Source organism: Hordeum vulgare, chromosome 5H (assembly GCF_904849725.1).
Source record: "Hordeum vulgare subsp. vulgare chromosome 5H, MorexV3_pseudomolecules_assembly, whole genome shotgun sequence".
Classification (NCBI taxonomy): Eukaryota; Viridiplantae; Streptophyta; class Magnoliopsida; order Poales; family Poaceae; genus Hordeum; species Hordeum vulgare.
Window position 1 is genome coordinate 258556391 of NC_058522.1, and position 12017 is coordinate 258568407.

Sequence of the window (12017 nt, forward strand, 5' to 3'; positions counted from 1 at the left end):
CATAACGCTAGCCATTCCCACCAAATCGGTGCAACCGAAACCGTATCGGTGCTACTTAGTTGAGGGTAACCAACTTTATGTTGCCTCGGTACACAAAATCAGAATTTCCGAGTTTGCGTATCGGTGTCACCGAGTTTTGTCATATGACCGTTGGCCACCTTTTTGGTGCCACCGAGTTGTGTATATTGGTCCCACTAAGATTGAAAAGTTGCTTTCTTTAGTGCGAGTCGGTACCACCAAGTTTATGACTTCGGTATCACCGAGTATGCCACTTTCGGTGTAACGGTTGGATTTTGTGTGCTTCCTATATATACACCTTCACCCACCTTTCAATCGTGGGAGAAGCACTCAGAACACACACTTCATTTCCAGATCCATTTTTCTGAGAGAGCGCCACCTACTCATGTGGTGATACCAAGATATTCCAATCCAATCATTCGAAACTTGATCTCTGGCCTCCCCAGGCTTCTTTCCACCAAATCAATCTCTCCTACCCATACCTATTCTGTGAGAGAGTGATTTTGTGTTGAGGAGACTATCTTTAGAAGCACAAGAGCAAGGAGTTCATCATTCTACCACATCTGTTACCTTTTGGAGGGTGGTGCCTCCTAGATTGGTTAGGTGTTGCTTGGGAGCCTCCTACTTCGTGTTGTGGAGTTGAACCAAGATGTTTGTATGGGCAAGGAGATCACCTACTTCATGAAGATCTACCGTGATTAAGGCTAGTCCTTCGTGGGAGGAAGCCATGGTGTAATAGACAAGGCCGCTCCTTCGTGGACCCCTTGTGGGTGGAGCCCTCTATGGACTCTCGCAGCTGTTACCCTTTGTGGGTTGAAGTCTCCACTAACATGGACGTATAATAGCACCGCCTATCGGAACCATGCCAAAAATCGCCGTGTCAACCTGATGCATTTGATCTCCCTACCTTACTACTTACTTTATACTTGCATGTTTTACATTCTACTGCTACACTATTAGAACTGCATGTGTAGGGTGTGCTTGGCTTGTCTTAACTGCCAAAACTGCCCCTCAACTAAAATTGGGAAAAGGAAAAAAAATATCTTGTCAAGTAGTCTAATCACCCCCTCTAGCCATACCTTCGATCCTACATAGTCCCTCGTGCGCGCCTCAGATTTGCGCAAGTCGGTGGTGTTTTGCTCAATGCAATCATTCAGTACATCTTGTGCTTGGTGCATTCCTTTTGGGGCATCGAAGAATTTTAGTTTGGTGACTTAGTTGTTCTTGTCGCCGTCTTGCTCCTCAAAAGTTGGGTTCTACATGGTTGTCCTATTCATAGCACTAAAGAATATATAAGTGAAAGAATGAGAAGACAATACCAATTACCATTCCAAAATTTGAAAATGGATCAAATATCAATCAATGTGCAAATATGGAAATAGTAGAATTGGTATGGAGATCTTCCTTCTCACACGTACAAAAATAAGGCTTATGGAGTAGGTTAGTTAGGATGGTGGCACAAAAAGTCAAGAAATTCGTAGATAGAATCAATAATGTTGAAAGAGATTCACAAATTTGCAAATAAGAAAAAATAGATCAATAGCAATGAGTATACATGAAAACACACACACATAGTTAGATAAGTAGGGTCGTGCAACCAAGAAATGAGCACAAAATGTGGAATCCACGGAAAGCTCGTATTGCACAACACTAGAGAGATTCTAGCACTATTGCTCAAATGGGCGTGACACAAACTTGTCCACAACATATAAGAAACAAAACATTTAATCTTTCTATTCTAGAATTTTGCTATGTATATATGAGGCATGATGTCACTCGCTCAAGTGATCTGTCACACCCCAGTTTTTGGCTTTCCTGACTAACTAACTTATTTCAAAATTTAGGACCAATTAAAATTTTTGTGAATGCTTGTGATGCTTGTAGTGACTATTGTCTGTCTGATTGTTTTGCATGTGATTGATCCCCATTAATTCTTGCCACTCTCCTAATCACCTCCTTACTCCATGCTCTCCTGCCTAATGATCATGCCATGTGTTTAGAACAAATATCTGTTTTTACCAAATATTATTTTCACCAAAAAGCTTTTCTTTGAATTAAACTTTCAAACCCCTCAGATGAGGTTTGCACTACAAGTCCTCAAATTAGGGAGTTTCTTTTGCAACAATTGTTTCATTTAAAACCTATTATCAAAATGACTTCCAAAAACCATCTTATTATTATTTTAAAGGTTATTTTCTTATTTTATTTAAAAGCCTTTCTGTGAGGCCAGGAATGGTGTCCTGTGAAGGAAAGTTATTTTTATTGCTTTCAAAATATTTAAGAAAATTAGGGAAACTCAATAGATATATTTATTCCATATTTATGAGTTTGAACACATGGTCATGTTCAAAATATTGGGCAAATCCTTTCAAGACCATTCCTGCCTATTTCAAGGTTTTGGAATATTTCTATAAGAAATATTCTCAATAAATTCCAGATAAATTCTAGCATGTCATCTATGATATTCTTGATGATCTTGCCAAGTTTAATTTCAATCCAAGTTGATTTGACTCCCCCAATCCCTCTAAAACCCTATCTGTCCAGAATCAAATTTGAGCAACTCTACATTGTGAAGTGTCTCCAATTGTGCTCAAATTTGGTGGACATGTTCCAGTACTCCAATGAGGCATCCACACCAAGTGGTACACCAAGGAGAATAGAGGAACTTGTCCTAAAACCCTCAAAACCCTCTGTGTTGATTTCTGACTTTGACAAACTTTACATTATAAAGTTTGTCCAATTGACCTCAAACTTTTTGTGCATGCCTTAATACTCAAATAATGCCCCTACACCAATTATTGGATTTGTGGGAATTCATTTGAATAGGGTTCTAAGCAGAAACCCATTTCTGCCCCTTTCTAGGGTTTTCCAAGTCTACATTGGAAAACTTGTCCACCAAATCCCAAATTTGGTTTGCAAGCCTATTTTCATCTATTATTTGATCCTGTTAAGTTTCATAGCCATTGGAATTCATCTGGTAGCCCAACCACAGATCAAACACCTTGTGTGCACTCACTAATTTGGCTTCTATTGCCCCTTCTACTTTTACCTTTGAGCTCAACTTTCTACCACAGCCTCACATAGTTGCATTTCACCTCCAGTAACATTCTCATGGCCACTGGTCAATTACTGGAGAAGGGCCCTTTGTAAATTTCTCTCATTTTCACCCTTGGCAACACTATTTTACCTCTCTTTCCATTCTTCTACTTAAGCTATCACCCCCAATTCTTTCCAGAGCCTCTCTAGTGTCTCAATGCATCATTTCAAATCAATTAATGGCATGCTCATGTAGGAAAAATGAGCAGCACCTCATCAAGTTCATTTCTGGCTGAAATGTGGCTTTGTACAGCAAGTACTAGCTACACTTGTTTTCTTGAGCTGCAACTTTGCAGTCTTTGTAGTCCTTCCATAAACAAGAGTGCTAGACATGTTTTTATTCCAGTATCTCTCAAGTTAGTGCCCTATCTACCCACCTTAACTTTGCTGTTGCAAACTTAACAGCAGTCAAACCCATCTTTAACCAGCCTCAAATGCTTCCAAATTCCAGAGTCACTCTCCTGCGTGTGTGATTTGAGTGCTGGACAGGTTTTGCTGGCCATTTGGACCCTGTAGACACAGGTGCCCGTGGTGACCACCACTCCATCATGCAATATTGGTGCTCTGCACCCTCTTCTCCTTCTCCAGCCCGGCCCCCTCCTTGGCAGCGTGTCCCAGAGCGCCGCAGTGCATCCTTGACCCCCTCCACGACGCTAGCAAGCCACCAAGGTGGCTCAGGGACGCGTGGCCGCCGTGCCCTGGGTGCACCAGAGAGCTCTCGAGCCCTCTCGGCTCCTCCTCTCCGCTTAGAGCCTCCCGAGCCCTCAAGCTCCTCCAGAACCCTCTCCTCTCTCTCTCCCAGCAGCCTCGGAAGCCCCTCCTCTTCTTCCCAAGCTCTCCTTCCTCCCTCTTCTTCTGTTGCTGCCATGGCCGATGCGGCCAAGCTCGCGTTCGAGCTTGCGCAGCTCCCCCTTCCCATCTAGCTACCTCAAGTAGCAACCCCCGAGCCGGCGCCGCTCCTTTCCCCCATTTCCTCTCCTCCTCCCGAGCTCTCTCCCCTCCTCCATGGTCAGCTATGGCCGAAGCTCTTCCGCCCGGGAGCAGCTCCGGATCGAGCAACTAGGGATTCCCCTCTCCCCTGGGCTCTCTAGTGAGCCCTTCCCGTCGCCGCGCGCCCCCCCCTCAGCGCCCCATCTCCTCCCTAGGCGCCGCACGCCCGAGGCCCGTGAAGGCCGACTAACTCCCTTATCCCCCTCGTCAGCCTCTCTCCAATAGGGCCCGCGCGGTTAAGTGGAGACGAGTTCCTAAATTGTTGCCTCCCCGTGGCGAAGGCGTACTTCCCTGATTACGCCTTCGGCATGGCCTTCCCCCTGACCAGACCGAGCCACTGGGCCGGCCCGAAGACCTAGCTACCGCCTAGTGCGCAAGATAGTCTCCCCCCCCAGAGATGAGCTCTTTTCCTTTTTATTTCCCTCCTTAACTTCTAAATTCCATCCAAAAATCATACTAACTCGAAATTTATTGATTCAAATTTCTGCAGGTTTCTAAAATCCTGTTCTATCCATATCTGGGCATTGCAGCTTTTTCCAGAACACTTTCCTGTGATAAAATATCTAAATGCCCATTTAGACATACTAATCACCACCTTTCAAAAATCCCATAGGCTTCATTTCAACTCCAAATGGAGTGATTCAAACTTCCACGGACTTCTAAAATCACGCTTCATTTTTAGAGCCTTGGTCAACATTTTTATCAAACTTCATTCTGTTGCTTATAATAAATAGCTCCCTATTGCTATTTATCCCACATTAGAAATTTCTAGTAAATTCATTTAACCTCCAAATACAGTGAAACCACTTCCTAAATATTTCTAAAATCCTTCTTTGTTAAATGGGTGCCTCCACTCATTTTTAACAGAAAGAAATCTGTTGGCTTGTTCAATGGCCACCTATTGCTCCTTTCACCTATTCAAAAATCTTTGATGATTCAAATCTCCTGTGAGAAAGTTCAGGTATTTTTCTTATGACCACAGAGGTCCAAGAAAAATATAACTTGTATTTATAGAACACATTTATTCTGCTGGATATGTGGCTTACTATAGTTGTTTCCGACGATAGTTGACGGTACACGGAGTATTCGGGGACGGAGCGAAAGACCTCGAAGACCCCGAGGACTTGCGCGAGCAAGGCAAGCATGCCCTTTTGCCATGACTTAAGTAAATAAAATGATGCATGCTAGAATAGCAAGTATTTTCTGTTGCATGTGATCACGATGCCGGTTCATCACCGATGTGATGGTACCGAAGACTTCTTCGAAGCACTTGCATTTATAGTAGTGATATTCACATAGCTCCTCAGAGCACAAGCATGATGAGCTTGACCCTACCATCTACGAGGATCATGCTACTGTCATGTTGACTAGCAGAATATAATCACTGCATTGAGCTTGACCCTACCCCGTGAGGGTCATGATATTTTCATGTTGACAAGTAATGTTAAGGCATATCATCTCAAGCATAATGATGAGTTAAATAAAGAGTTTATGAAAACCCCGTCGGGTGCCACTAATGCCCGAGGGTGATGATGAGTTGGTGATCACTTTTGGTGAAGTGATGCACCGGTGATTTTGGTGTGAGTATGGTTTCGGAAATGGATTAGATTTATGATGTGTCGACCGTCCCAACCTTACCCAGTACGACTATGATACCCCTTTATGGGACGGGGTTTGTTGATTACTCTGGTCGGTGCTAGCAAAGAGCCACATTACTAGTGGCGGGAGTGATCGGTGTCACTCTCGTGATGTGGTCATGCCAGGTAGGACGACTATGCCATTATTATGAGTTCCAGGCACACCGTTGGTCCCTGCATGGTTGATACAGTCTAGAGTCGGTGCTCGTAAGACGTACAACATGTGGGCTGGGTACCAATCGAGTGGATCTCTTTGTCTAGTATCGTCAGGGGAAAGATGATGATCGGATACTTACCTCGAGTATATGTGATATACCGCGAGTCGTGGATGACACGGAAGTATTCCGTTTCTCGTGGGTCCAGCGTACTAACTCTGCAGAGTGTAAACTATTCGAATAGCCGTGTCCACGGTCAAGGACAGTTGGGTGGTGCTGCTTAAACTACGTCCTGAGTTTCCGCATAAACCAAGTGTGTGTGTGTGTGGTGTTAAAAAGGTGTTGTTTTGATAATCACAATAATATGATCAAGTTCGGTGACTTGACATATTGGGTAAACCAGGATGGTTTAGCCCTCATTAATACATTGAGATTATGACAAGTCCGATGACCTGGCATATAGGGTGAACCCGGATGGTTTAACCCTCAGCGGATACATTGAGGTTATGACAAGTCCGCTGACTTGGCATATAGGGTGAACCCGGATGGTTCAGCCCTTAGCAGATATGTTGATATCTGTAACCTGTTCTTCAAAAGTAATTCTTTAACCTGATGCATATACATGATCATCCCACCCAGATGAGTTACACTAAAGAAGCATGATAATGTTATCCTTCACTTTCATTGTTCGTATCATGGACTGCTTGCGAGTACATTCAAAGTACTCATTGGCTTGCCACTGGTTATTTCATTGACCAGGTGTGAAAGACAAGATACGGTGAAGATTAACTTGGTGACGTTCTGGCGAGCTAGGATACTTCCCAGTCAGAATGCCTATAGGTTAAGGCTGATGGCATGGGTTCACGCTTTCAACCAATAATTCCTCTATTGGTCTAGTTTGGTGCTTTGGCCTTTAAGGCCCTATGTATGTAAGACTCGACCGAAGAGGTCATTTATTGTACCAAAAGTATGTATGGATGTAAGACTCTATTATTCAGTATCTGTGTTCAGTGAGCATTGATCCTTGGGATCACTGGGCACGGCGATCTCGACTTACCAGTCGGGGTCCCCACAGAACTGGTATCAGAGCCAGGTTGACTATAGGAAGCCCTTAGTTAGCATGGACGTTAGTTAGGATAAAACTGTTTTCCAGATCCTTCAAAATACATACAAACTTATATATTTTCTCAACTCTCCTAAAAACTTCAAAGAAATTGAAGGTTATGCTCTAGCCTTCCACTCTTATTTTCTTGACACTCCTCGTCTACTTTTTCAAAACTTGCTAATGGTCGCTAGAACCTTATGCCCTTCTGACCACGGGATAAATTGAAATCCTCGTGGGCAGCCCGGAAGGAAGTAACCTTTCCACGCTAACACCTGTGCTGAAGGACAGAGAAGACAACTCTACGACCATACGACACCAATAGTAGTACCACCAAGAGGAACGAAGACATTGAGGCTTAGAAGATGGTAAAACCCTGGGCACTGTTCGAGAGTGATGCCACTTCGCCTACGATAACCTGGACATAATATATGCAAACCTTGATCTGCATCACTAATAGAGCGACTGTGTCAGTTATAAATAAATTTTGTCGATCACCACCGGTGGATGAGAATCTTGCCATTTGGTCCGCCTCACCTTAGTGAGCAGGAAAACGGTTCTCTTCATCGCCCGCTCTAGGTGTCCATATCGCAATTAGTATGATTGACAGATCAGAACTCTATCATGTCATGCAAATATCGGTGCATGAAGGTGTCCACTTGAGACTCTCGAAGCCTCGGAAGACAAGAAGACGCTGACAAGATCATGCAGTCAACAGAAGACCCTATCAGTGACAGCTATGAAGAACCACCTTCGTTAGCAACTTCCCAGACAAGAAGACAACCAGAGTTCCTTACAACTCAAGTGAGTCGCTTCGGCAAGCAACAACCAGAGGCGTGACAACACCATGAGAAGGTCCAGAAGACTTAGCGGACTCCTCTCCGGAGCAAGAAGCAAGCACGACTGTCGAGTCCCAGAACCTAGGATAGGATGAGTCGTGAATCCCCTATGCGAACACGAGTCCGTGAAATGGTTCGGATGGACCATGTTGTGTGTTGTTTGTTTTGTTGTTTGTGCTTTGATATAAGTTGCACTTTTGCTTAGGCAACAAGCGTGCAGTTATATCACTTGTCTTATTTTGATGTTCAAAATAATTTTAGCACTTGTTTGAGCTGATTTTTCAACGCTTGTTTGATTGCACTGAGACCCTTAGACACCTCCCCTCTATGCTCTCTCTCTTTCTCTCACCTCTCTCGACAACTGAAGACAGCAAGAAAAGACGCACCAAGGGTCCACTTCGAAGGACGGCTGACGTTGAAGACACTGACTGTGCTACGCTTAACCACACGCAACCCATAGGAGTGTGTTTTCCCCTCGAGATTGGAAAACCACACTAGACCAGACTAACCTCCACAAGCCTTTCCGGCTCAAATTTTCTGGTCACGTGTCTAGTACACGGACTTGCCATAACACGTGTAGGTCCCCGATAAACCCCGCTGAGCACCGAGTTCTTAATGAAACAAGTGATCACCGTGAACAAGTATCCTTCCATCTTAAGCTAGCACTATAACCTTGATGCCATAAGAGGACCGATCTCCGATATGAGAGCATTAAACTAAGATTGTCGTGATGATAACAGTTGTCTTGAGGATATAGCTAGACTATTTTGGTGGAACAAGTTGATACAGTAGTATAACCTGCATAATCTGGAGTAAGATTGGATTTAGTAGGATGATTATGATCGTGAACTCTATTCTTGGTGAATGCATGACTTTAGCTAGTAGTTGGCATGGTTTGGAGATAATTACCGTGATAACTTGGATTATCAAGTAGACTTCTTATTGGATTTGAGTCTTGGATTTAAATACGTAATCTTAATAGAATAATGAGGGTGACAAAGACCACATGGTTCGGAGTAAATTGGATTTAGCTCGTTAATTTTGATCATGATACCATGTTTTCTCGGTGGATATAGAGTGCGTATACTTGGAGTTGTCAATTGATTTACAACCTATGTAGTTGGCCTTGGAGATTAGATGGCCATGATTATTGAAGTTGGTGGATATACCATGACGTAATTCTTGCAGTAATATGTGAGTTACGAGGACTCTAAGAGTTTATGTGGAACCTTGTCAATGTTGGATTTGTAGGAGTGATAGGTCAAGTGATGATTGATCAGATTGATGGATTACTTGATCGGATTCATAGGAAGGAAACAAAATATTGGATTGGTCTACTACGTGTTTCCTTAATATAGTAATGTAGTACCCTGCCCGTTGGATGACTTAGGCGGACAATTGGATTTGTTGTGCCTCAGATTCAATCGTGGTAGCTGTATGTCTCCCCAAGGTCCTTGCATAGTAATGCATGTGCAGTTGGGGCTATGCCATTCTTGTAAGTGTTTGGGTTTATATCTTCCCTCAACCTGGAGTTGACTAGCTTGAGCGGTGTGGAGTTGACCCACGTAGGATGATATCCTTGGTGAGATGAGGTGATGTTTACTCAAGTTAGCAGTCGAGCTATTTGTATCTAAGGAATGTGCTTAGAGATAAGATGATAACTGTTCGCCCACATCCTAAATTCCTTGAGACCCCAAAGCTTCGCTGAGCCGCAAGATGGATGGACTACGACCATAGAAGACGACTCTAAATCGTCGAAATGTAGCCAGTACCCGCCCATAGCAAGTCCCGTTCTCCTCGCCTGACCCATGAGCATTGTGCTTATGTCGTGTTTGGGAAGGTATGATGTCATCCTCACTGATGACATACTTACTCACCAAGTAAGAGGAAGAACACCTTAGTCCTGTTTGGACGAGCCCAGGAATGCCGATTATTGTACCTCTCGAGGGTGCAGTGTTATCTCAAGAAGGTGGACTTCTCGAAGCGGTCCCAAGACGACGGAAGTCTATCCTACGCAAGTCAAGACGAAGAACCCCCGCGACGAGGAACCAACGACAACGACGATGAAGCAACAAAAGTCAACCACCGACCGCGCACCGATCACATCAACAACGTCAAGAAGCCTCGACGATTCAAGATGACGAAGCCCTGGGACAAGCGAAAGAATCAGACGACCTCTCCTTGGTCCAAATCAAGGACGAGAGTACTAGTGAGTCGTGGTGGAAACCTGCTAAAGGTGATTTCCACCCGCCAAGTCACAAACCTTGGGAATGGATGACTGGTCTATACTCTTGGGTAGCCATCTATCCAGAAACCCTCGCAACTCCCAAGATGTCAGGACCTGTTCGGGACCTGAGCCTCCGAGCTTAGACTCATAGGTGAGACCCAGCCCGGACCCTTCCAGGAGAAGCCTACGAAGACTATTGCGACCATAGCTTGACTGCCGAAAGGAAGTCAAGGACTTCCCCATAAGCAGGAAGCCATGCGAAGACTTTGGTAGTGCGTTCTAACATGAGACATCTTGATGTCACTAACTGGCATGCGAAACCCCCGGACCAGATCCCAGGCACTATCTTGCCACGTATTCTGACTCTGGAATACACTCGCAAGCCAGAACCTTGCATGTAGTTAGCTTACCAAGCCCTTGACCTCGATCAAGCCTAACTTATTGCCAGGTCCCGCTCACGATCAGTCAAGGACGTGTGAACGTTCAAAGCTGTATTATCAAGCTCCTCAAGACCACCACAACAACATGGAGACATGAAGACTACCTCCAGCTCAAGATTCTGTATCTCACCAACCCCTAGCCCAGGAATCTCGGGGACGAGATTCTCTTAAGAGGGTAAGGTCTGTCACACCCCAGTTTTTGGCTTTCCTGACTAACTAACTTATTTCAAAATTTAGGACCAATTAAAAATTTTGTGAATGCTTGTGATGCTTGGAGTGACTATTGTCTGTCTGTTTGTTTTGCATGTGATTGATCCCCATTAATTCTTGCCACTCTCCTAATCACCTCCTTACTCCATGATCTCCTGCCTAATGATCATGTCATGTGTTTAGAACAAATATCTGTTTTTACCAAATATTATTTTCACCAAAAAGCTTTTCTTTGAATTAAACTTTCAAACTCGTGAGATGAGGTTTGCACTACAAGTCCTCAAATTAGGGAGTTTCTTTTGCACCAATTGTTTTATTTAAAACCTATTATCAAAATGACTTCCAAAAACCATCTTATTATTATTTTAAAGGTTCTTTTCTTATTTTCTTTAAAAGCCTTTCTGTGAGGCCAGAAATGGTCTCCTATGAAGGAAGGTTATTTTTATTGCTTTCAAAATATTTAAGAAAATTTAGGGAAACTCAGTGGATATATTTATTCCATACTTATGAGTTTCAACACATGGTCATGTTCAAAATATTGGGCAAATCCTTTCAAGACCATTCCTGCCTATTTCAAGCTTTTAGAATATTTCTATAAGAAATATTCTCAATAAATTCCAGTAAAATTCTAGCATGTCGTCTATGATATTCTTGATGATCTTGCCAAGTTTCATTTCAATCCAAGTTGATTTGACTCCCCCAATCCCTCTAAAACCCTATCTGTCCAGAATCAAATTTGAGAAACTCTACATTGTGAAGTGTCTCCAATTGTGCTCAAATTTGGTGGACATGTGCCAGTACTCCAATGAGGCATCCACACCAAGTGGTACACCAAGGAGAATAGAGGAACTTGTCCTTAAACCCTCAAAACCCTCTTTGTTAATTTGTGACTTTGACAAACTTTACATTATAAAGTTTGTCCAATTGACCTCAAACTTTTTGTGCATGCCTTAATACTCAAATAATGCCCCTACACCAAATATTGGATTTGTGGGAATTCATTTGAATAGGGTTCTAAGCAGAAACCCATTTCTACCCCTTTCTAGGGTTTTCCAAGTCTACATTGGAAAACTTGTCCAGCAAATCCCAAATTTGGTTTGCAAGCCTATTTTCATCTATTATTTGATCCTGTTAAGTTTCATAGCCATTGGAATTCATCTGGTAGCCCAACCACAGATCAAACACCTTGTGTGCACTCACTAATTTGGCTTCTATTGCCCCTTCTACTTTTACCCTTGAGCTCAACTTTCTACCGCAGCCTCACATAGTTGCATTTCACCTCCAGTAACATTCCCATGGCCAC